The following is a 26,902-nucleotide window of genomic DNA, read 5'->3' as shown; positions in this document are numbered from 1 at the left end:
TTTAGAGAGTTATCCATAAAAATGTTATTCGTTTTTTTTTCTTTTACCTTCATTAAAATCATTTCAAATAGTGCTCCTCATGCTCGCAACTTTGTTTAGGTGCCTCATCCTCAGAATCAACAAAATTTTACTCAGAATCTCTTTCTGATCATGTTTTTTTTTAAGTTTTGACTTTTAGTTTTTGAAAACCAATTGAGAACATTTTTGCACAAAAAATGTGTTAAATTTTCACAATATAAATACTAAAGCTTAAAATGCATCCTCTAGTAAATACATAAAAAACTTTAAATGTATGTAGTGCATATCTTATGTTTAAAACATTTGCCTTTAAATATATTCATGGCCTTCAATCTTCATACAATTGATAACATTACTCCAGAGCAGATGTGGCTTCCATAAAAAAGGTCAGCATACTCAATAAAGAGGTGACTTCCACAGACCCTTGTATGACACTAATATTTTTCTCATTTTTTACATTGCATATTACTTAAAGAACAATAGTTTGTTGGAAAAAATTTGCAGGACAGTGTTTAAGGTTAATAAAAACCAGAAATCTTAAAACTACTGGCTGCAGTGGGGAAAAAAAGCATAGAAAGAAGTGATGTCTTGCACTGCAATTGTTATTCACTTACTCAGAAAGATGATCAAATTTATCAAATTGCAACCTCTGTGCTCAAAAGAAAAAAAATTGCCAGTATTAAATGGCCAATGTAATTAACTTGCTTAGCTACTGGCTGTGTGCAGCTGCAGCTGGAAATGGCTGTATTGTTTGTGTTTGTATATGTGTACTGTGTGTGTGTTTGTGTGTGTACAAATGGCCCAGTGGTCGTCATCAGGCCCCCATCAGCCCCTCCATTAGTTACTGAGCTGCAGGTCCGTGCTGGAGCCTACCTGCACTGAATATAGATTAGGACAGGAGCATGGGCGGCAAGCACAATGAAGATGAACATGGATGTATGTTCTGACAAAAGATATCATTAGCATATTATTTATTTTGACATACAGTCATGCATTTTCACTCACGGCCTCATTCTGTAAATGCATTTTACATATTTAAGGGATTGAAATGTTGTATGATGCTTGTGGAAAGATGGTTAGATCATTCAAAGGTTTCTTCTGGCTGACAAAAGCATATGTTTTTGATTAGTGCCTATCAATGGACACTGACATTGCCAACACTTGTGAAGAGCACTTCATCTGATGCAGGCAGATCATAGCTTACACAGTCTGAAATAACAGCACACACAGCAAAATACACACACCGGCAGTCCTGCACAAAGGCAAATATGGCCGTATACTTCTCTTTCTGCAGTTGTTGGCTCGCATGCTTGTGACAGGAAATTTGCTGTTTTGTCAGTCGACTATGGAACACGCAGCTGCCCCCCTCACCGCTAATGTTTTTTTTCAAAATCACATACACTGATAGCAGACATACTGAAGTTTAAAATAAATATGTTTTTCAATTCAAGGAAAGCATTTCTTTAATCCTTTATCAAAACTGTGACAGTGGGACTAGTTTTCGATATCATTGCTTTATTTTGGCAGGCGTAAGGAGCAGAATGAGGCGATGAAACGACAAGTAACATTGTTCATATCTAAGGAGGAAAGAGGAGTGGGGGTCCAGCTTGAGTTCAAGGCCAAAGAGCACGTCGCAACCCTGGAGTTCAAGCATGAGTTGTAGGGCATGAGGACTGGGGGAAGGGGATTGTGTGATGGTTTTTGTGTGTCTCTCTGGCAGTGCAATGGGTCTCTGGGGAGTCCTAGGTCAGGAGGGCTCCCTGCAGCCACCCTGCTCAGTCCCTAACGCCCCCCCTCCCCTCCTACCGCATTACTGTGCCATTTAAAGCCACCCAGCATCTATTTCCTCCAATAAAAACTAATAACCTTTTCTGTCGGAAATCACGGCAGCTCTTGAGTGCTGGAGCACAGGCCTGGCTGGATGGCCTGTAATTGCGGTCCGGTAGTCTCCCTTTAGTTTATTTTTTTGCCGTGTTTTGGATTTGATTTTTTTCCCCCCAGTCCTCTTGGTCCTCTGTGCTTTGCGGCTGATTGCCTGTGCAGCTCACCCCACACTCAGTAATCAGACAGAAGCTGGAGAGGGGGCAAAACAGCAACTCAAGGACCTTTTATAATTGGGAGATATTTGGAGGGCAGTTGGACTTTACATTTGGTGAAAGAATAGGCAGTGATGGTGACTGTCAAATAACAGGGATCGAAAAAGCCCCCCTCCGAAGTCAAGTACTCCACTGTAAAGCAGCTATGAATAGTCGGCACGTGTTGTGTATCTGCTCCCTAACTGACCATTTTTGAATGAGAGCGGTGCATTTCTGGGAAAGAGTTTAAACCAGCACAAACCCTTTTAACAAACACTTTTAAACTATTTAGTCTGTTTTATGTAATGTTCTATAGCACTCAAAAAATCATAAACATATTTTGTATAGTTTTTTTTAACTGCTACTAGTTTTAATTGCTGTTATTTTTTGCTCAAAAAGTACCATACCTTGTCTCTTATGCAGAAAATATAAATAAAAACCCCCAATTGTTTAAGCTTCGTTGTTGTTTTTGTTCTGATTTAAAAATCATTTAGGGTCTCTAATTTGTTCCTATACTGCTAGTGTAATTTGCAATACTTCTTTGCAACCTTATGAACACAAACTTGTATTACGTTGTGATTAAATTATGCGTTTGTTTTTACAGAACAGTTCAAAACTGAGAGGTTTAAGTATGAAAATATATTTGAACTATTTCCAGATTTGCGTTAAATGTTTTCTATAAAGGTACACATTACAAATGGAAATAAGGAAAAAATCATAGTAAACAACATGTGATGTGGAAATCTATGTGCTTTTAATACTTAAAACTATTCAATTAACATGCAAAAGAATAATACTATTTTTAAAATTTTTCAAAGTCTTGCATGCAGCATGAAGGACTAACGTTAAATGCCAGGAAGCTTGAACTGTAACCCATTCAATTGTCGCTGAATCTCCACCAGGGCAAGAAGAACAGGACAAAAGCTGTAAACTGTTTATGAATTTGGAAGAGGCAGGTTTAAACGCTACTCTTTGTTTATGCAGTGATGTCTAATCTCAGTCCTAAGTGTCCTTCACGTTTTTTTCTCTTAGGTTTCCTTGTCTTACCTGTTACTAATTACCTGAGATGTGGGTCTTACCATTGAGAACTAGCAAAAGCAGGGGAAGATTGAAAAGAAGCAGGACAACAGTCCTAAAGGACTTGAATTGGACACTTTTGGTTTTTACTGTCAAACTCTCAGGCCCTCCCTCCAATCTATTTCTTTAATTCGATTTCTCCCAAATAAATTACATATTTAGCCGTTATTGGCATGCATTCCCCTTCTACAAACATGGCCCAGTTGTAATTAATAGTTTGCTCCAAACACAACCTATTTGGTGACAATGTTGAATGAAAATGTGTTTTATTGCAGAGAAGAGGTCACTGAGTTTATTGGGATTCAGCAGACAAAGATAATGTAAAAGATATGTCTTACAGCAAAATGGTAAGATTTATAATTGTATGACCAAGACTGTTAGATACTAATTGAAGAAAACTGTAATCAACCCCCCCCTCCCATAAAGATGTAATCCCAGTTGCAGTGTTGCCTGTCCTGCTCACTGACAGTTAAAAAAAGGGAAATTATCTTATTTAAATAGGCTATTTTTTTCATAATATGCTCTCATCTATATATCTTTATCTCATTTTTTTTGTTTTAGGAGTGTAAGTAATATATAGAAATTAAAAAGTAAATACATTTTACTAAAACACCCTGCAAATACTTATAAATGCTATTATTCTTTAACAGAAAAAACTACATTATATCATGAGCTGCACTCTGTTTAAATTTTATAGTTATTGCGTGTACTAACCTCTTTGTATATTTGACCAGCTCAAATGGCAAAATACAAGACAGTATCTATGTTTATATTAGAGAATGGGAAATATCTACTTATACAATCTTTACAGCTGAATTTCATCATATCACAAATATAGTGATTAGCGTGCAAAGACTGAGTCAGAGTCAGCAGATTCTTGGTTAAGTGCTTGAAAATGTCTAAGTAAAAATTGTTTTTGTGAGGTTGTTAGATTCTTGGGTACACAAGTCAGTATTTCTTACCATCCAGTAAAAGCTTAAATTCTTCTTTTGTCATTGTGTACTCCGATCCAAAGTCAGTTGATATAGATTTGTTTCCAGACATGTTGCTACTTGAAAGACACTGAAGTTAAACTTAGACATATCAAATTTAATCACAGATCAAAAGTCTTTATGGAGCCTTCAGGTCCAGACTGTTCAATTCAATTCAATTCAATTCAATTCAATTCAATTCAATTCAATTCAATTCAATTCAATTCAATTCAATTCAATTCAATTCAATTCAATTTTATTTGTATAGCCCAAAATCACAACAACAGTCGTCTCGATGGGCTTCGAAGTAAAACATGAAATCAAAAGGATCACGAATACAAAGAGTTCAATAGAAAAATACTAAAATAAACTAACAAACTGACTAAGCTATACTGGCATCCCTGCCCTTAGACCCCCCTTCGCGGTAAGGAAAAACTCCCAAAAAAAACGGATTCCGGAAAAAACGAAGAAACCTCAGGGGTGCCCACATGAAGGAGGGATCCTCCCCCAGGACGGACAGGCGATTTACCAGAAATCTTAGAGAAGAATTAACTTATCTAAATCTACAACTACATATATAAAAGTCCAGCAAACGAGCTTCATCCAGCCGTGGTTGTGGGGACAGTCAAAGGCGCGAGTCGAGCCGACTGTGACTTCTGTAAGCCCACTTATGATTGTGCAGCGGCTATGCAAAGTTATCATTGAGCAAATGAGGCAAAGCTTTGTATTAGACATAATATTAAAGGTATATGATGTAATACTTTTTTGTGTAAGTTTGAATGTTTTGAAACTATGCTAATATAATATGCTATTCAATATAACATTGTATATCATATACAAATATAGATATACTGTGCCTGTCTAAGGAGAAACAGCTGTGACACAGAGTTAAAGTTATTTGCTCTGACCTATTTTTTATTTAAAATGATCTTTTTACAGCATATTACAAAATGAATAAATAGCTTGATAGATGAAATGGAAATGGAAGTGAAAGTCACCTGGACATGAATGGGCAGCTGCACATAAAAAATAAATGAATAAATTACTCAACAAGAAGTTTTTTACATCGCTGAGTGACTTACGCTTGTAATCTTATAATAAAGCCTTGGTGGATTTTATCTAATCTTCAAGCCCATCTTTGTTAGAGGCTTCCTAAGTGTTCAAGAATGACTGCTTCAGAAAAAATATGTGTATCTGAGCAAAGGCCTTTCATCCTGAGCTAAAGCACCGTTTGTCTTTTTGTGTGCTTTCTTTATGTCGTTTATTAGATTAAACCTGTTCTTAACCACCTGCAAAAAAAAAAATAAAAAAGAAAAAAAAGCACATTGACTTAGAAAATGTGATTCCTTTTCTAACTACACAACATACTTGAACTTACCGTTTTATTCTCTTTCGCTTGTATTCAGACAGAGGGGGCATTTTTCAGTCAGTCTTTTTATTACACACTTGTGGCACAAAAGCAAAGCATGTTTTACAGACTTCAAATAGGTGTGCATATGCTGCATATTTATCTCCTAATACATCGTGCTGTTAACGTTCAACTAAAATGGGTGGCTATAGTTTTTCCAAACAAAAAGAACTCAGTGATTTTTTGTTTGAATTTGAAAGTCTCAATAACTAAAAGTATGCATTAAAACCTTTGGCTGTGAAACTCCTACATGATGCAACCAAGCCAAGGTGTTGCCGTGCCAGATTGATAAACCTTTTTCAAAAATGTCTTTTTTATTTTCATAGTGTATTTCTGTTTTTGTGTTTCAGACTACTGCTTGTTTGTGGGCACACTTCTTTAATTGCATTAAGAGGATGACGCACTTTCTTACTCTGTTTAAGCTCACTTTAATTGCCTCTGAATGGTGCACTGGGGAAGCAGGGACTGACGGGCCAATGTGGACATGCAATTAGCTAGCTTTCATAAGATGCTCCAGGGAGAAAAGAGAGGGCTCCAATTCATGGAGGAATTTTACACAGAAGGCAACAAATGCTATTTTGTGTCACTGCTGTAGAGGCATCTTGACGAAATGGTATTTCATTCATTAAAATCATACTTTCGGACTGAGAAAGACAGAGATTTCTATTCAGGAATTGGAAAAAAAATCAGAAGGAAGACATGCACAGCAACAGCTGCAGAGGTCACATACAGTGGGTGAAGAAAAAGTGAGTGAGAGGATAGATCAAAAGGGGACATGGAGGCAGGTGGAAAGGACAGATCCGTCAGGGTAAAATGATGTTAAGGTATTCGATGAAAGGCGTGTCCGTGTGAATCTTTACTTTGTGCTGAGATTGACAGAATGTTTTTAGATTCTGTTGGACCTGTGGTGTAGTTTGAAATTGTCCAGCCTTTTTACAAACATCCCATTTTGTTTGAAATTTACCAGTTAGAAGATGCCAGAGCTTTTTTGCACTTTTTTTAATGGTTTTGATACGGAATGAGGAGATTGGGAAATACATTTTAACAGCTTCTGCTTTGGTACCACAAGAAATCGAAATGAATGACCTCTTAAAGCGACACTTTTTAAAGTCCCACTCCCTTTTGAACTATTGCAAAATCGTTCCCAGTGGTCTTTTAATTAGGATTATGACATTTTTAGGCAAAATCAAAAGACCTGACATTTTCACTGACATAGTTTCTTTAGAGCGGCAGGGGTTCATCAGAAGTTTGCCTCTGAATTGTCGATGGGACTTCTGTTCACACGCTCCCCTGCTAGCTTACAGCCCTTCACAACCCACTCTAGCACAGGCGAGCACCATTGGAGCTATCCAGCCGTAGAGTTTTAAGCCAGATGCCAGCTTAGACAAGGAAAACAAAACAATTTGAATAAAGAAATCATCAGAAATGCGCTTTTAAGCTAAACTTTTTTATGTATTTTTTCATGAAAATAAGTGACTCAAGAACATGTTAAAAACACTATAAACAAAACTTTTATTGGAGTGGGTATTTAAGCTTTGTAAATCGTTTTGCCTATCATAAATCACACAAACCCCAATTCGTTATAAACATGATTTTATATGATTTTTGAGACATGTCTCATGTGGGCCAACAATAGTATGGTAAGTAGCTCTTAAAGCATGGTATTAGTTTATGATCTTTTATCTAGACTGAGACGTGCTGAACATGCATTTTTCATGTTAATACAGTTCTAAGTGTAAGGCATTAAGTAAATGACGTCATGCATTAGGTTAATGGCATTTTTGCGACACATATCAAAAGCTTTTAATGCCACACAATGCAATAGGTAGCTCAAGTAGCACTGTTATCTCCTGTCACCCCTTCATTTCCCTCTGCCTTTACTTCAACTCATTTTCTAAGCCCCCCTCCCATCGGTACATTTCATGTTTCCTAACCCCCACCCAAACACCTACCCCACCCATAATCCCCTCCCCCCATCCTGGACAGTCTATCTCTGTCTCATGCTGTCTTTACCGTTCTTCCTTCGTCTCTCTCTATGTCCCAACTCCATTCAGCCGATCCCTCCCTCCACTCTTCTTCATTTAATAGTGGACCTCAGAGCGGTTGCCATGTCGACCAGCCAGCATATTACTATGGCAACCACTCAGAGCAAGACGAGGCTGCTGATTAGGGAGAGATGTCTAGTGTAGCCTGGCCAGTGAAGGGTGGGGAAGAATAGAGAGAAAATGGTGTTGGGGTGCCAGAGGGGGGTTGTATATTATAGGTCTGAGTATTATGTGTGTTTGTATGAAAGTGTGTGCTGTACATCTCTGCAAGTCAAAATAGGATTTTATGGAGACTGGTCATTTTTCTAGTTGTAAGCTAAAAGATATTTTACTTCAAACATTTTATTAACTTTTTAAAAATTATTATCTTATTCTATAAACGTTTTTTCTTTTTAGAATTTTTACATTCAAACAAGATATGATAACTTCCTCTAAAATATTCCAACACAAAAAAAGGGTAGATGTGTTTTTAATGTGTAATTTTCAAAAATCCCCATAGGAGTGCCTATAGAAAATATTTTTTTTCTGAGTCATTACTCTGATAAATATAACAGTTAGCAGTATAAGGGCTGTTTTGTGTTGCATACACAGTAATTAAAAAAAAAAGTTTCCCAACCTGTTTTGTTTTGGAGGTATATACACACGAAACTCAACTTGGCTATAAATAATATTTGATTTATTTTTGGGCAGATTCATAATGTTATGACCCAAGAGCAAAAGAACAAGGAGAGCTTTTAAAAAGCTGCACCCATCTCCAAGAACACTAATAAACGCTGTAGAGGTTGCCTCAGACCTCCCAGATCCATCAAAGAAACTAATTACAAGATCCAATTAAAGAGAGAAAAGAAGGAACTGAGAGAAAAGAAAGAATAGATGGGAGAGGGGGGGTCTCAGTTTGCCATTGACCCAGTGAAGTTGTCAGCTCATTTGAGGCCGTATTTATAGCTTATTTATTATTTATCCTTGAGCCAAAGAAGAATGTGACATTTCAATAACAAAAATAAGTGCAGAAGAAAAAAAAAGGCAGTTAAATCTACATACTTATTAATTGCAGTCTTCAGAGACTAAATGACTGGAAAAGTTTAGCTTTTTCATTCATTCATTCATTCATTCATTCATTCATTATCATCTCTGTGGCCTTAATTACAGCAGAGGGCCTGCCCTGATGAAAAGGCTTTGAAAGTACCCTATTTATTTACACTAAAGCCACTTTTGAGTGGAAGCAATGCCCTTTATTAAAAACTAGTTTAAAGGGTTTCTGTGGACATAATCCTCAAAAAATTATGATGGCACAGTTTTCCCGACAAATCTGCTTTGTGTGTTTCATACAACAAGCTCTTGTGGCTTTTTCCCCACAACTTTTATTGTTAGCTTTACTGATTAAAGTTGCTAGGAAACAAACTTACCAGATTTTCCATGAAAACACAATCACATATTTCTATGAGTGTTCTCAAGAGGGTCTTAGCATTATTATTTATTGATATTTTATTTGATTTTTAGTCTATAAAGTTTGAATTCAATGTAATTTTCTTTTCACACTCCATCTGACCACTTCTTCCCTTCCCTAAACCGAACTTGAAGGCACCACATTTATTCCAGCTCTTGCCCTCTCTGGCTTTGGCACAGGTGAGGGTGGACTATATCACATTGTTATGAAGTGATGATCCACTCATCAAAAATTATAGATGAGCTTGTAGCAATCCTAGAAGTCGTGTGCTCAATTGAGTGGGATTTTATGTGGTCTGCCTGACACCCCTTCTTAAGCATTTGGTGGAACTAACTGTAAAGATTTTTTTTTCACTAACATATGGATTTGCTCATCACATTGCACAATATGGATTTATTTCCTTTTTTACTGCACCTTGCAGAGACTCTCTGAAGTTGCATGTGCTTCTGTTAGGTAAATGATGTAATATTATACCTAAATGTATTAATTATTTGGGGCATCTCCTGCTCACAATTAAATTTCTCTGAGTTTTTTCAATTAGAGGCACTTGTATGTAGATACACAAATCATCCCATGAGATTGTACTGCACGTAAACTCCCTGTTGTGGAGAAGAATGTGGAACAAAAGGTTTTAAACCTCAAGCATTGTTAGCAAAATACATGTAAACAGTTTCAGGAGTTTCTTATATCTACAGTTTTGCAAAAAAAAAAGTATTGACACTTAGCAGAGTGGGGTTTTCTGTGGATGGGCTTGATTGTAGCCTTCTAAAAAATATCAGGGAGAGCACTAAAAATAGCTTATTTGCAAAAGTCCAAAGATTGAAAACAATGAATAGTAGATCTGGAAAACACATTTGCTGAATTTTTGTCATTATTCTAACAATTGGATATATTCTATTTCAAAGCAGTGATTTGTAAAGCTTGACTAATGGAGCAAAGCTGTATGCAGACATGTATTAGCCAGGATCTTTTATAAATAAAATTAACTGGAGTCTGGTTCAATTTATCAAGAAACTGCTGGGGCTTGTTGCAAGTCTGGCCCTATTCACTTTCATGCAACAAAGCCACATTTTAAAACAAAAATAAACCCATTTCTGTTTTTTTTTTTTAAATCTTTGTGGTTGGACAGGATGGTGATAACATTCTGGAAAATGGCTACAGTGGGAACTTTGATTTTTTTTTCAGATCTACGCCATAGAAACCATTGTGACATGTGAACACATTTATCAGGCATTAGAGACGTCCCGGTGTAGAAGATTCTCTGTGTCATACTCACACTATTTGTCAGGAGACCTTCTGCAACTACACTTTGTCAACGAGGGGGAGTCATTGACCTTACTAAAATATTTGTGATTATCTTAAACAACTATCCATTCAGAATGTCTGTCATTGTTACTGAACTGATACTTAGATGTGTTGGGAAACTTGGAGGGACTGGGTTGAAGGCTTGGTCATCAATATGATGGAAAAGTTGTCAAGTTCAGAAACAATGTTGTTTAGTTTCCATTCGTTTTCTGACACAGTCTAATAAACCAACCACGCTCTGAACAAGAATATAGTTTTGCACAGGCACGAAAAACTAAATTGCAAGTCATTAGCTTCCATTTTACCCGCCCTTCGTGCAATTGATGTGCAAAAAGCAACCATGGGATTGATATAGAGAGACAAATATTTATGAACGCAGAAGATGCAAATTTATAGCTGTATTGCTGCCTGATTACACTCATAGAAACATGTACACACTGACCAGATCACAACCCCTTGGGGCCGTGGGGCAGTGCTTGAGCGATTTCTCCCCAGGGGGCTGATATTTTATAGTTTGTGTCCGTCAGTGGTGTAGCCCAGGGCGCCAGGGTTGACAGTAAGTGCTCTCAACACCGGTGACACTGATTCATCGGAGCCATGACACAGATGAGAGGGAAGAGGGAAGATTGGTCAGTCAGCAAACAGGCAATAAACACAGGAATACCAGCTCTTGGCTGCCCCCTAAATCAATTTAAAACATAATCTGTGCATTTTCAATCAATGCCAGGAAACACCTAATGATTTTCAATGTTTCGGTTTAAGATTTTTACTTGAAAACAAAATAGTTTAATATTATGGGATTATCATAGGCTAGATTGTGCTAGATTGGTTTAAACTTGGGGTCTCCAATCTAAAATGGCATTTCAATCTGTCGTTCCCCTTCACTGCTGCGCTGTGCACTGCGTCGCGTCTTCTACATATATATGGGGGGGACACCTCTGAAACCCAGTCCTTAGATGCGCATACTAAGCAATCAATGTGTCACCTCTTCCTGACAATCCTATTTTTTTTTTTTTCATTTGGGGACCCTGCTCATTTTTTCTTGTCAGCAGAAGGTAATTTGCTGTATTGTGATTCAGACCTTAAACTTGGTGACGAGGTGTCTGATAAGTCACTACCTCCCCGCCACCCCACCAACACCCACTTTATGGAAAAGCTGAAAGAAGCACAGTAACCCCCGCTCCATCCGCACCCAGCTGCACCCCCACGTCCCTGTCCCTTCTTTCCACGCCAAGCGCCACATAGTAGCATCGAGGCAGGCTGCTAAATTAGATAAGCCGGGCTGTGGTGCAGCACCCCTGATTAATAAAAGATGCAGTGCTCCCTGGGGAAAGCCCATCTGAGGGCCGAGCAGAGTCTACCCACAGACAATAGAGTTTGTCTGCGTACAATGAACAGGAAATGGAGAGAATGAAGCAATCATGGAAATATAACATTTAAAACAGAACCATCCTGTGGGCCTTGCAAACATTATGAATGCATCATAATAGATAATAACAAATGTTAGAAGTGAGAAAAGAGCAAAAGTAATATATTCATTTATTTAGGAAGCATATCCCGCTGTTGACATGTGTTGGATAGAACAGTTTTTCTCATGCTGTTTTATGACATTCAGGGAAGCATTTGTAAGTCAGCAGAACCCCAACAAATGCATGGCTGGTTTCATTTAGCCATTTAAGCTTGATTTTTGTTTGTTTGTTTTTTTTTCACCATTAAAGCTGAATAAAATAGACGCAGATTCTTCAAAGTCGAGCTATGCTGGTTGGTAACACGAACATTTTAGAAATAGAATAAAAAAATATTAAAACAAATGTTATAAAACGCCAAGATCTTTTACTTTCCTTAACATTACAGTATAATAGGAATGTTTATATGTAATAATAATAATAATAATAATAATAATAGATTTTATTTAAAAGCACCTTTCAAAACACCCAAGGACACTGTACAGGTTCAAAAGTAAAACACACAAAAATCACAACATATATGTGACCATTTTGGGGAATTTCCAAAATTAATATTTCTGTAGTCTAATTGTTTTTCTTCAACAAACTTTGTCATTATTGCAGATGTTGCTTAAAAATATTATTTGGATTTGAACATATGCAGGCAATTAAAAGGTAATGAGATGTATGTAAAGAGAATATCGATTAAAGAAAATATTTAAAATTAAATCTATCTGGAGTAAAAACTGTTTTGAATTAAGAATTAAAAACCCTCCGCTTTAATTCAGGCAAATACTTTTGTTACATACAGTTTTAACCTAATTGCTGAGCTACAAGAATAGAAATACATAAAAGTGTTCTGCTGATATCATGTAGGAAAAATGTAGAAAAAAGCAACTGCATGCTCATCTACTTTTAACAACAACAGCATGTAGATGTAATTTTATCCCTACGTCATTTCTATTGACATTTGCCACAAAATGGCAATATTACTAGAGGGATAATATTCCTATCACTGCTTATTTTTATAAGACAGCCAGCAGTGAAGCAGTTGCCCATGGAGAAAACTGAAATAAAGACTATGTAACTACCTGTTTCCCTGCAAAAATGTGCCCAAACTGTGCAGTTAAGCTGTTCTCATAATAATACAAAAGCACCCACTGAAACCAGTATGGCTAACACTGACAGGTTGCAGGCAAATGTAGAGCAACATTATTGCCAAACAATCAACATGAAAACATCGACACATGGCCTCGTATGTGCACCGGTGCAATCATGCAGCGACCAGGCTGGAGCAGGCATGTTTGTACTTTTCCCCCGTGATGCTGTATGTGATTGCTGCATGGATCATGAACACTGAAGCATTTATCTTTAAATAACCTCAACCCCCCACTGCCACTGAACAATTGTGAGATGCCTCTAATTTTCTGCAAGATAATGGCAGTCATATTGTGATGAAAAAGGTCAAGGGTTGACTTGTAAGGTTCTGATTGGTTCGGAGCATTCACATTACCCCTGCAGATGAAATAGAAAGTGATATATCATTCATAGCACCTCCCTTACAGACTGCATAGCAATTTTAAGTGATGAGGAGGGCCAGCTCCGCCATGATTAAAGTGCATCTAATGCTTGACAAAAAGCACTCAAACTGCAATGTCAGCACTTTTTTTCTTTGCCCTTTATATTATTTTATCATACACAAAACATAGTTTAAATATTTTGTTAAAAATCGATTTTGCCTTGGAAAAAACAAACGATGGATAGATTTTTTACAAGAATAATATCTGTAGTTTTTTTAGACCAGGAAATACTCTTGTTCAGAAAAAGTGGGCGCATGTCTCATCAGTTTGAAAGGTGTGAGGAAGTAAAGAAGTAATCACTGAAACTCCTGTTTTGTTTGGCTTTTCCCATTTTGCTTTTGAGATCAGACCAATTAGCAAAAACCATCAGTTACAACAGCTAGAGTTAGGGTCGGTTTGGACTGAAATGAAGCATTCTGTAAAGAAAACAACATGAAGAAGAAAAGCTGGTTGGTACATTAAGGCGTTTATCGTTTTGTGAAAACACATTACTCACACTGGTAATTGAAAGATTTTCCTTATTTTTTCCTGATTTATACCTTTTATGGTATAGTTAGTTATAGGATAGTTCATCTGCATCCAGACTGTAGTAAACCAAATCAGACTTCACTTGCAAGCAAACTGAAGCCCTCATTTTAGGCAGATTTGGGTTTGTTTGTTCAATCTGTGTTAAAGTTTAGACAAGTTTTCAAATCTTCCAAATGAGATGAACCTTATGAGAAAAAAACTCTGGACTGACCAAACAGCGCTAATGGGAATGCGTCTTAAGTCTTACTTTATGATCCTTTTAACTGCATACGTGCTGGTGTAGCTATTTTAGGACATAGTCCATACTTTAAGTGTACACCAGGTCTGCTCTCCAGAACTCCAAAGCAAAATCAATTACAGACAGCAAACCTGATTGAGTTTGTGTTGTTTTTACAGAATTTACCCAATCATTTTAAACTTGCTTTGTTTTTTCTGAATCCACCCTAAGGACCACGTGAATGACAGTCTATGCAGTGACCCAACCCATTTTCCAGACAGCATTTAAGGTAGCGGGAGTGGCCTGAGCTTGTTGAGTTAGCTGCCCTTTAAGGTCAACACAATGGTCATGTGATAAGCCAGCAGAGTCCCCTGGGCCATATGACAAACCGAGCTGCCAGGCCAAGGTGTGTGTCAGGGGTGTTTTTCCACAAAGCATTCTATAAAAGTCTAACTGCACTGTATTTGCCCTTTCCTCCCGCTACCGGTTCAGCCAACAGGCCCCTGAAGATGTCTTAAAAAAGTGCTGATCCACAGAGCTCGGTTGGCACTCTTATAATCCTTCCAGCTCTGTTCCACCTCCCCTCATGTTCCCACCCTCTGTACCTCCCTCTGCTTCCTCCTCATTCCCTCACTGTCTCCCGCTTACATTTGGTGCTCCTTTTCAGGGACAAGGTGAGGGAATGCTGGGGCTTGCTTAGGCCCCAAGCTAATTACCACACATTAGAGCATGACTAAATAAATCTTAAGTGCTGCTAATTGCTTGGCAGGGAAAACAATAACTGTGGTACTTGCCCAGAGGCTCTGGGGAAGTGAGAGGCTGGGGACCAAGGGGCCTGGCATGAGGCCAGCAGAAGACACCAGCTCCATCAGTCAAGTGCCTTCATGCTTAAATGACACACCACTGGGCAATGTTGCTACATGCACCATCTGCCCCTTACCCAACACCCAGTCGAACACAAACAGACTCCCCGCAGCCTTCATCAGCTAAGACTGAGCTGTTCATGACAGGCACAAGCAAGCTCCGTCTGCGTGTAGAGCCATCATACATCACTGCATTAATAAACATGAATTAGTAATGGCACAATTAGATGGGGTTGGTCTGACATTTACTGCTACAATAATGGTATTCTACTTTCTACAACCCCCTTTGGCCTTTAGTTGAGTGCCATCAGATTTGGATATGAGGGTGGAAACAGTTGAAAATGTCTCAGTCACTATGTATCTTAATCATTTCGTCTAAATGATCTATATCAAGACTGTGTGTTTATATAACACTGTTACCTCATGATTAATGCTTTAAACCACAGTGACAGTACGCCTGTGTTCTGCATGCTCTGTTTTGTTCCTCTCTTAGGTTGCAGTGTGGTTTGTGTGTGTATATATTTTTGAGTGGATGCATATGTGTGTGTTGTGAATGTTTGAACAGCTTGTCCTGCTACGATGCTGCAACAGTAGCTCAAAGGTACGATCAAGACAGATTCCATGGGACAGAGCATGACAAAGCTTTTATCTACACAACGTTGCCACCAAAACACAAACAACTTATTACTTCAACTCACTGAATGTCATTTAAAAAATCTTTCTATTTTATTTTTAAAGTCTAAATAAATATATACTTCACAGCTGGTTCATAGCTGCTGCTGTTTATGGTGTCCCCAATAAAGGCTTAACCAATGGTTCCACTTGATGCAGTCATATGTTCTTTTTAAAGTAAAAACATAAATGAGGGGGAAAGTCTCCATAAGCCCATTTATTTGTAAGCTTACCAAATACGTTAAAAAGAAAGACCATCATTTCGAGATTGCACATTCATTTGTCTTTACATTTTGTAGGAAGATTTTTTTTTAAAGAGAGAATATTACAAAAGCAGTGTTTAGATATTGTTTGGTTTTTACTGCTACTTTTGAAAAGCCTCTTCACTAAAAAATAATCAAAAATAATGTCCACCATAACAGCAATAATTAAAAAAAGACTTCTACCCTATAAATTTGGGCAAAAAAGAAAAAACGAAGGATTTTACAATGTTTTAAATCAATCTTTAAGAAAGAGAAAGAGGTAGATTGTCATAAAAGCTCATTAAATGTTTTGTTTGAATGTCATACTTTGGGGTTTAAGGATACATTTCTTGATCCAAAACATACATCCTTTTTGTTTGTTTTTTATATTTTTCAAATTTTGATCCCCTCTGTTTTTCTGTTTTTTTTCATAAACCGGTCAAGTGTTTTAATTTATTTTAATTTTCGCAAATTTTTGCCAGTGGGCGGTTGTTCTGAACAAGTTCTTCTTCCTCTCATCCTCTTTAAGCCCACTGCTCCTCATTTGCAGTGTCATTCTACTGGCTGGTGTTACTGCTCTCCCAAAGGGATGCTCCTTTGTTAGCTTTTCTGTGTAAACACTGTCTAATTGGTTGATTTGTTCAGCTTGAGTGACTTGTTAATTGAATAGTAATTTCGATTTGATGTGTTTAATGAATGCCATAATTTATTGTTTGGCACTCATCCAAAGGTTTAGCTTTTACATCAAGAATCAAACAAAAGGATGAAAGAAAACAAGAAAATGATTAAGCGCACCAGTGTTAGTTTGTCTGCACACTAATTAAATCATTGAGTAATTTGATAACACTTAGGCATTTGTGTTTTTTGAAATCAAGCAAATAAGGACAACAAAAAGAGCCTTGACATCAGTACAAGACATTAGAGGCAAGTAAAAAATATTATACGGTCCTTTTCAAATGATGAAAACACTAAACAACACTAAAGCGGCTTGGGTGATTTAGGTGGCAAAAGGCTAAATCTGTTTAATATTTTAGTTAAAATAACGAGTTATTCTGCATCTTTAAATATTAGAAAAGAAGAATTGCCTGAGTTTAACTTTTATACTGGTGGTTTTATTTTCCGGTTAATTACAGCTCATTAAAATCTAAAAGGTGAAAATAATGTCAGTCATCGATCAATTCTTTGGTTGCATTTAGAACCAATGTGGACAGCATGTTCCCTCACAGAAGGTTGACACTTGCTGCATACGCTAAGCTTAGCAATTGTGACAACTATCCTCTTGTGAGAACAATGACATTGGAATGAATTTCACTCTACAAAACTATGGAAAACTCTATTTTGCCTGTCGAAAGGATGAGGCCTAAACATGCTGGAAAAAGATATACTGCTAATACATTAGACTGATACAATAATGGTATTCTACTTTTCATACCAGTATCTGCAGTAAATGTTAAATTAATATTCAATGACAATTTGGGCCATAGTTCTTAAAATACAATCTTTGGACCTAAATTTTTACAAAGTTTAAATTCCTTTTAACCATTTATCAATAGGAATGCATTTTTAGAGCAGATGTTTGAAATTGAAAAGTACCCTTGCTTTTTCACATCGAGTGGACTTACATGTTTACTTCAAAATGAGAGGGTTCTGACTTCAAACACATTGAGATTCAGACTTGAAATTGTTCATTTCTTAAAAACACAATTAGATTCATCTTATTCATATCAATAAATATTCTGAACCACATCTCAGTTTAACTACACAGGAGAGGGATTGACCAAACAAAGAAGCAACATGTCACAATTTGTAGGTAAAATATTAGTAACATTAGGGCAAAATCCAACATTGTTTGACATGCAGTTTACACATTAAATAACGTCTTCATAGGTTTTGAAGGTAATTCTTAGTACGAAATATATTTACACTTGAATAGTTTGACATTAAATACCATTTTTAATATATAAAAAAAGCAAAACACTTTCAATGCCCAGTCTTTTGAGAAATAAAATAAAAATCCACAACAAACTAGGTCCAATTTTTTTTTATTTAAATTAAACTTAATCAGTGTGATTGAGTCATTTATACTAGTTGTCTCTGGTTGTTTTTAGGCAGTTTTTTACAAAGCTTAAAATGCTGACTCTCGGATTCAACCATTACATCAGTTAGTCTACATTTAAGACTACATTCAACCACTTGAAATTGGATCTCTACGCAGGCCCTGTGATCCAAATGTAAACAGGTCAATAGATGTCACACTGATACATTCCCGGAACTGGACTGTTGTGTCAGTGTTGTGCGGTTTCAGACCATCTGATAAACGTATGCTTTCTTAATCCATTGGACCAACCACACTTCCTGGATTGAATTTATTTGGGACCTTAAACTGCATTCCTCCATAAAAACAAGCTTTTGCTTTGCCATAAAGTAGCTCTCAGTCTGAATGTTTTATGACCAAAAAAAGATTTAATTGTGAAGTGGCTCTTCTGTTAAACCCTGATAAGAAAAAGACTTCTGCACATCTTAGTGACTTGATGTACTAAACAGACAATAATTATCGTTCTTTTTTACAATAAAGTAAACAGAGTTTGGAAACATAATCTTTTTTTTTATATTATGGTTACCACTAAGTTAATTATAAATCTATTTTTATTTTTAAATAAATCAAGTTCTGTCATGTGTTTCTTCTTTCTGTTTTAGAATGAACACCTTAATCAAACACCTTAATATCAAACTTCAAGGAGAGCTGCTATTTTTGGTCAGTGTGTAGTGTACCAAGGTGAGTGCTGGTACATGATTTAACATTCACATTTTGTATTTATTTGGTTTCCCTTGAAAATATTGATGTATATTTATTCCTCTGTTACGTTACATGTTTTTCTTCAGGCAGGCACACTCAGTGTGAAAGACCTGAAGGTTCACCTCCAGGCCTTTCATATTGAGTGTGCCTGCAACATGTTTCCAGTGCATTTTGAGTTCATGAGCATCAAAAATTCCCTCAACAATGTCTTTTATAGATTTGTTTTCCTTTACATCCCTAATTATGAGAAGAAAGTCATTTTAAAGTCAGTTAATAGAAACTTGATTTCTCTCTAGGGAATCGATCTCAGAAGCCTTTTGATACCTCCTGCGGCGAATTGAAGGCGGAGGCCTTGAATCATTGTTGAGTCTGTTATTGGGTGTAGTCCCATTGAAAATAAAATAAAACAAGAATTAAATCCAGTCTAATGAATGAACATATCCAAAAACATCTTTAAACCTTGCAATAGCCCAAATGATGGTTTAGACTTTCTTGTTGAAGCCATTTTCATGTTTCACAGTGGTGCTGTTTCCTCTGGCGCTTCCACCTGGGCTTTAGATGATTCTTATCCTCAAGGTTATTTATGTCCTCAAAATGTTCATTCCTGATATTTCCTGAAACAGGTTAATCCATATCAACTTTATGTGCTGGGGCCTCTCTACCCATGACTGTCACCAAGGTCTTTTTGCTCCTATGGGGTCTTCATATCAAGCAGCAGATCAGATGGAATTTATCGTTTCTTCCTCAAAAAATTGGAAAAAAAAATTGTGAAGCCATTCATCTGCATGCACCTGCATCCATGCACCTGCATCCATGCACCTGACAGCGCTGCATGCCGCAGCAGGCCAGGCTCATGCAGGACTTTCCACAGGTGTTGGAATCCTCCCTTGGAATCCATATGCACAGGTCCTCTCGCCTGTCACTTCGCCGCAGTAGTCATTAGTCGCTTTCACTCCCTCCTTTCCGTTAATGAGAACGCAATTACTGTGTTGTCTACCTCCAGTCCAAGTGGCCGGGCAACATTTCCCGAAATCTGCTTCCTTACCTGCATTCAGCTCTGCGTCTGCCTCTCTCTCAGTTTCCCTTCTCTCCCCTTGTTCCTCTTCTTCCTTTTACTGTGGCTGCAGACTCGCTCTCTTTCTCCATCCCCTCTGTAGCCTCTCTTATTCGCTCCTCCCATCTCTAAGCTCTAGGCTGCTCTGGGTTTTAGACAGATCACTCTCACAATGCTTGATCAATACAGGTATTGATCTGCTGGCAAAATGTTTATAATATCGTTTTGGGCAACTACGGTGCAGTGGGGAGAGTATGCAGGGCGATGAGAGGGCCAGACCACAATGCCATTCGCCTGCATGAGGGCCGGCCCAAGTCCTTGTGTTAAAGGACTTGCCAGGAAGCAGGTTGGCACAGTGCACATTTCCTATTATTGCTTTGGACACCACAGTCATTCTCAGCTTATTAAGACTTTATTGATCTCAATAAGTGCAATTAATCCACTGTTTATGTGGCTGAACTCTACAGCATTACAGCAGAGTGGAGCTTTAGCATTTCAGTTGATGATGATTGCATGCAAAGCAATAGTGCTCCTTTCTGTTTTTGTGTCAGATAAGAAATTAATGTGTGTACATTAGAGCTAAGCAAAGGCTTCTAGTCTTATAATCAACTGGTGCTTTACTCCACCCACCCCCTTTTCTCCCTACGTACTGTATTATAATTATTAGCACATCAACCAACAAGTGTTTCTATCTTACTGCTTTTAGACTTTTTAGTCCAATATACCACTTTTACACATTTTTTTCTGAGTAAGAGACGTTTCATTTTACAAAAAAGATACTAAAAGAAAGTGGCACAGTGTGATGTAACTTCTCCTAGAGTCACAACTCTTGTTGATCTAGACTAACATCTGTCCGCCATAAGGCCAGGCAGCCGATGTGACCTACCGTCAACCTCATCCCTCTCAGTTGTGTGTCTGTCTGCTCCTCCTCTCTCTGACACAAATCCTGAACCCAGATTCCCAGACACTGGCTTAGGCCCCAATGTCTTGTTCTGCCCATCTTTTCTTGAAAAATATTGTTTAATTTGGGGAATTTTACACCACGCAAGAACTTTTGCACCAAATCCGGCTGTTACGCCCCCTTTGTGTCTAGGGGTACCTAGGAAGGCATAACATAAAAAAAAGTAAAGGTTTGGCTACCAACCTTGACTGTAACAAAAAGCACCAAACGAATGTCTCCATAAAATAACCAAATTTATTTACAAATTAACAAACAACATCCAACAAGAACTAAAAGTGAAGCTAAAAGGCTTCAGGGTGAACCCAGGCCAAAACAACAAACAAAACCCCAACTAACTGCAACATGTAATCTTACCTGCAAAGAAAGAAAAGGGAAATCAAAGACAGAACGCTAACCTCCCTTACCTAACAAAACCAGGAGAAAACATGTACTAAACAAAATGGCGGTTCACCCCTACAGCTTCACTTAAACAAAATCATAAACCAAAGGACTAAACAGAGTGGGCACAGACAAAACTACAAAGAACTACGAAGTGCAACACAAACTAAAACAAGTGGAGACGACATAAACAAAAATGGAGAAGAGGGCCAAGCTGCAGTGGAGACTGTTGCAGCAAGGCTCCCTTCCCCCTGACTGGATGTCCAAATGGTGGCTTTAAAGGCTGCCTCCACCAGCTGGTCCAATGGGAGGCCACACCCTTTCCACCACACCTGAAAATAATCAGACAAAAACAGACACAAAGATCCACAAAAAACACAAGTCCCACTCTGATACAGAAATAATACACAAAACAAATAAACAAAACAAAATCAAATACGGCCACAGCCGTAACACCGGCACATTTTAATTTGCTCGCCTCTGTTTAAGTCAGGGCAGAAAATAATTCCCAAATTTGCAAGCATTTCCTTTAGCTTGCCAGGACCGCTTTCCCAAAGAATATTATTAGCATGCTTACTTAGACTGAAACACTGTGTTTGCAAACACATCTAACAAGTGTCAGTCGCACATGTGTTGAAGAGCAGTGATTATTCCAACACATTCAGAGCTGGCCGCAGCCCATTCATTACCATAACGTGTTGCAATGAAGTTTAATCCCTCATCATGCTGTCTGTGGTTGGAGAGTGGCTGTTGCTCTGCACAACTCCAGATGTCTTCCAGGCTGGCTCTTCACAGCTGCTAGACTAAAGACATGACATTGTCTCTGTATTGCTCATTTAGACATTATCCATTTAAAAGCATTTCTTTTGCATTTTTCAACTCATCCATCTTTGTTTTTTGACTACCTTGTTGACGCCTTCTTCCACATACAGTTTCGTCTTCAATAAACCCTCACATTTCTGCAAGAGTGTGCTATTTATTTCATCTAAATGCTGTGGCTCTTTGGTGCATGCACTTCACAGAAATCAATTTGCGCTCAGACTGCATAACCAAACAAAGCACTACATCCATTTTAGCACAGGCAGAGATGTTACCCATCTCTTTCATTTTTTATCTCCTGGTCCTTTATTGGAAGACATTTTGTTCTCACTCTGATGCCATCATGTCAGTCACTGCAGCCATGTGATGTGTGAATGCAGCTTCTAAATGAGGCGAGTGCTGATCATTTCAGACTACAGGGTTCATATATGTGCAAATTTTACTATTTTTGGTAGTCACCCCTCTCTCAATGAAAAATATTTCAGGTTTCCTTTCTTTCACTCTCTTTTCTTTTATGGGGAACAAAAGAATGTGCACTGACCTATCTGTGAGACTATATTATTTCCATTTAGCATGTTCAAAAACTCTGGAAATGCAAAAACACTGCATATAGTTTGAACAAAAAAACAACTTTTTACCATTGCATGAATGAAAAACAGGGTATGTTTGCTCTCAACTAGCCTAGTATTTTCTTTGTACAGAAGTCAAGACCACCAGTTAATGCAACTGCTAGATAGGACTCTTCCATTCCTCTGCTTTTATTGATTTCAGCCAGACACAGAGACAGACAGAAAGAAAGGGCCTTTTCAAGAAGAAGTTAAATGGTCAAGTAGCGAGTGGAGGGTGGCTTTCAACACTTTATTGACGAGGTGGAAAAATGTCACTATTATGGAAGCCCTTGCAGCAGATAGCGAGCTGATTGGATGAGTGCCCCCAGGTCAGAGTGGAGCACATTCCCCCTGCAGCCAAACGAGAGCAAATAAAAGGCCAATGGAATCCGCTTGAACTGGAGGTGAGGCTTCTCACTACCAGGCCTCTCTTTAGTCAACATTTCTCTGGATGTGGAAGGCAAAGTGCCTGGAATATGGACAGAGGTCCAGTTTCTGGTGGTCTTCATTCTTCTGAGGTTCCTTCTTAAAGCTTTTCTAGTTTCCAAGATCTGGCAGCTCCAAGAAACTTGATGGTTGAAATTAATGCTACTCCCCAATTTTTTTTTTTTTTTTTTACTTGTCCTGTCCAACAGCTAGGCAGGCAGATGAGAGCTGAGGGCCTCTTGTGTTGGACATTCATTCATTCATTCATTCATTTTCTTAACCGTTTTATCCCTTTCGGGGTCACGGGGCTGCCGGAGCCTATCCCGGCCACTTGTGGGCGAAGGCAGGGGGGACACCCTGAACAAGTCGCCAGTTTGTTGCAGGGTAGAATGTCCTCACTCACACACCCATTCACTTCGCATTCACACCTATGGTCAATTTAGAGTTGCCAATTAACCTATGAAGCATGTTTTGGGATGGTGGGAGGAAGCCGGAGACCCCGGAGAGAACCCACGCATGCACGGGGAGAACATGCAAACTCCACACAGAAAGGCCCCCCACTGATGTTCTGTTTTTCATGTCCCCCAGCCGGGACTTGAACCGGGGGCCTTCTTGCTGTGAGGCAAGAGCGCTAACCACTGCGCCACCGTGCAGCCTGTGTGTTGGACATATTTTACTTTAACAAGAGGGGTTATTAATCTTCAGACAAACCAAAGGTATGACTGAACAAACTCCTTTTGTAATTGAGGCCAAACTTTATTCATTTCAACCATGATTGAAAATCTTTGGTGTTGGACCGGACGGAAAAGGAAAGAAGGGAAGAAGAGGGAGGGATGTCAGGGGGGGGGGGGGGGGGGGTGATAGTGAGAGGGGGGGTAAGACCATGAAGCAGCATAGAGCAGACAGGTTTACTGGTTGTTTATCGTTACGGTACAGTTCAAATGTAGTACAAAAAGGACGGGGCCTGTTCACACACACTCAAATATTATCAACACACCTGCTAGCTGCAAAAAATGTTCACATGTCAACATGCACACAAAACAGATAGTGTTCACGAACGCATACCTATGCCTTTAAACCAACTAGTGTGAAATCTTTCATTCATTCAATCATGCAAACTATAATTGCAAAGTGAGCTAACACCTGTGCTCAGGTGAGTGTTTATGTTCTTCTAAAATGGATGGTGGAATGTGAAAAGAAGGAGGAGGAGCGCCCAGCCACCCTCACACCCAGATGCTACCCCCCAATTAATATAACATGCATCATGGCTTTATGAGGAAACCTCAGATAAAGGAGGATGAGAGATTAAATTAAAAAGTTGCGCTAAGAAAACTTTTTTGTTATTCTGATGTGCTTGGTGTGGAGCATTATAGAGGAAAGAATTAAGGAGCCAGAATCTTATTCAGACTGAGGATGCACAGATGCATCCTGTAAGGATCTTTAAGTCAATAAATACAAGATATAATACAAGTCTTAGAGGTTCACAAACAATGCTTGGTTTAATGTTGCTCTAGACTGGTATAAACTAACCACCAGCAGCTTCTTTGAGATGGTTCCTTCATTTGTCTGCATTCCCATAAAGCAACAGAACTTGACCTAGACAAAGATTTGGATTTATCTACTCAGACAGGAAATTTTTAATTTATTTAGACCCACGTTTGACAAAATGGCAACGTTTGATAAGTTTTAGATGTTTTGGAGGATCAGATATTTAGGTAACCTTTTGCTCACTGTAAACTTCCAAATGGATGTGTTAAGTTTCTGGTTTCCTCATCTATCAGCAAAAAAAGTTGAACAATGTCAGCAAAAGAAAGACAGCCACAGAGCATGTCTCCAACGAACAACTGGCTGCACAGAATATAAAAATGAAATTAGGCTGACTTGTCTGATAGTCCCTAACAGAGATGCAGTTGTGAGCACTGACAAATGGTTCAAGTACAAGTCCCCCTGCTTTCTGACGTCAATCAGTCTAATTAGTCCAGTGTATTCTCTGGAAGGCCCTTCTAGCAGCACAAGACAGACCTCTGGAAAGGTCAGCATGCCACAGTAGAGACAGAGCAGTGCTTAATCAGAGGTGAAATGGTTTTTTTTTCCCAATTTGATTCCAGTCCCGATCAGACAAGACTACATTGTGTTGAGCCATTTAAAGTCTTAAGGGAAAAGCAGCAGTCGCTTTTAAGAGGGCTTTTTAAAGCAAGACATTAGCAAACAGAAAACTGCTCTGGTGACATCTGGATTAGGGCCCAAAGAGCAGCGGCCCATATGAAAGATCTAACTGTCCCTCTGCCTTCTTCTTTTCCTCTATCGTATATCTTTATCTCCTGTTCTGCATGAGGCACAGTATGCGCATTCACATGTGGATGTGTCGGTACTCCCACAAACTGGAAAATTCATTCAAACTCTAAGTGAAACTTTCCTTCCGCACTGTCAGACTTGCTAAATCCCCTTTTCTGTGTTTACCCAAAACAGTTTGAAATAAATATTTTGACTTTGTTCAGACAAAGTAAACCAAATGTCATTAACACCAGACCCCTGAGGCATCATATCTTTTTACACCCTCTTAAAACCTCTTCTACAACAGGCATGTCACAGCCATGTATACATAAAACCAAACATCTGCGCTTGCTCACACCCAGCTGCACACTGCGCATTCACTAACTCCCTTATGCTGAATGCATAATATATGTAATGAAATAATATTTCCAGTGGGGATGGTAGTGGCTGGGGGATGGAGATGTGTGGTGAATATCAATGTGACTCTCCCCAGTCTCCCTGGTTCAGTTAGTGGGATGGTGGGGGGTAAATGAATATGTGTTGGTGAAGGAAGCGTTATCCTTTGCCCAAAGCAACAGTGAAAAGTCCAAATAGACAGAAGAGAGGTTCTTGATGTGTTCACTCAGCCATCATGAACTTAGGCTCTGTGCACTTTTAACTAACAATGGCTTTTGTTGATTGACTTGACATTTGGGGTCTAAATAAAATAACTAGCTTTTCCTTTTTAAACTATGCAGGTTGCTTAAAAACAATCAGATTCCTTGGCCATTGACAGAAAACAGACTCTATGCATTATAAAGTGGCTAACCTTGACCTTGACTCACTCATCTGTTCTATTTTGTTAGATGCTTTGTCTATGTCAGCAGAGGCTTTTGATGTTTAAACATTCACCCTTAATAGTTTGCTGCATTAGAATTAATTGCTTTGCTACTGTAAGACGAGTCATGCATAAATCAAGTCCAACTATCTTAGCCTTGAGAGTTTGAGGTCAAGAATTTGCGATGAGACCAAACCTTCACAGCGACCAGGAAGCTGCGTTTGTGTGTCTCTGCATGTGTAAATCTAGCAGCTGTGCTCCAAAAATGAGGCCATCATGTTTCGGAATGCGTTCAACACAAGAAGGCATTCACATCTGTCATTTGTCCACAGTCATAAGGAGAAGGTGGTCACATTTGTACTAAAAAGATAAACTTCACAGTTAAGGATTTGTGCAAAGTCTAATGTCTGATAAGGAATATCTTCAAGTTAAGTACATAACAATACAGAAAAAATGCTATATATGTCTTTTCATGAGTATATTTCCCAGTGTTAGCTCTTGGATAACATTCATTGCAGGATGTGGCTACTTTTGCATTAGTTTGGATCAGGAACTAGAGAAGTATTTTTGTGACTTCCAGATGTTCTGTTATCTGTAATTCCCAGCTGTGTTCTGAGAGGTTAAATGAGCTGGAAAGTTCCTGTCCAACTTCTGTTATACTCATCAAGCTCAGAGAAATGTAATTAGTGCCTTTTAGAGTTCACATCGCCTAGCAACTCTCTCCTAAATAAACACACACACAATTTCCTTACAATTTCATGAGGCCACACCTTTCGTTTAGTCTCCTCCTCTGGAGTGTATTTGGCCATACCCTTGCCTTGGGACCCTGCAATGTAAAGACAAAGTGAGGAATGTGTGAAGCATCCAAGGAAACA

At 38.4% G+C, this 26,902-nt stretch overlaps 1 protein-coding gene and 1 long non-coding RNA gene across 3 annotated transcripts in view; one reads left to right on the top strand and one right to left on the bottom strand.

Annotated features, from left to right (window-relative positions):
• The window catches only part of zfhx3b (zinc finger homeobox 3b), a 271,937-nt gene that overhangs the window by 99,148 nt on the left and 145,887 nt on the right, over positions 1-26,902 (top strand). The gene's annotated exons all lie outside the window — the stretch shown is intronic.
• On the bottom strand, positions 19,065-19,838 carry LOC144990973 (uncharacterized). Its single transcript, XR_013654860.1, has 2 exons — positions 19,736-19,838; positions 19,065-19,649 (listed from the first exon to the last, which is right to left on the bottom strand). It is a non-coding gene; the product is annotated as an uncharacterized LOC144990973 (long non-coding RNA).

This window comes from Oryzias latipes, chromosome 3 (genome assembly GCF_053564925.1).
Source record: "Oryzias latipes strain Hd-rR chromosome 3, Olatipes_Hd-rR_3.1".
In the NCBI taxonomy this organism is placed as follows: Eukaryota; Metazoa; Chordata; class Actinopteri; order Beloniformes; family Adrianichthyidae; genus Oryzias; species Oryzias latipes.
Note: the sequence above shows the minus strand (reverse complement) of the source record. Positions and strands in the feature narration are given on the sequence as shown.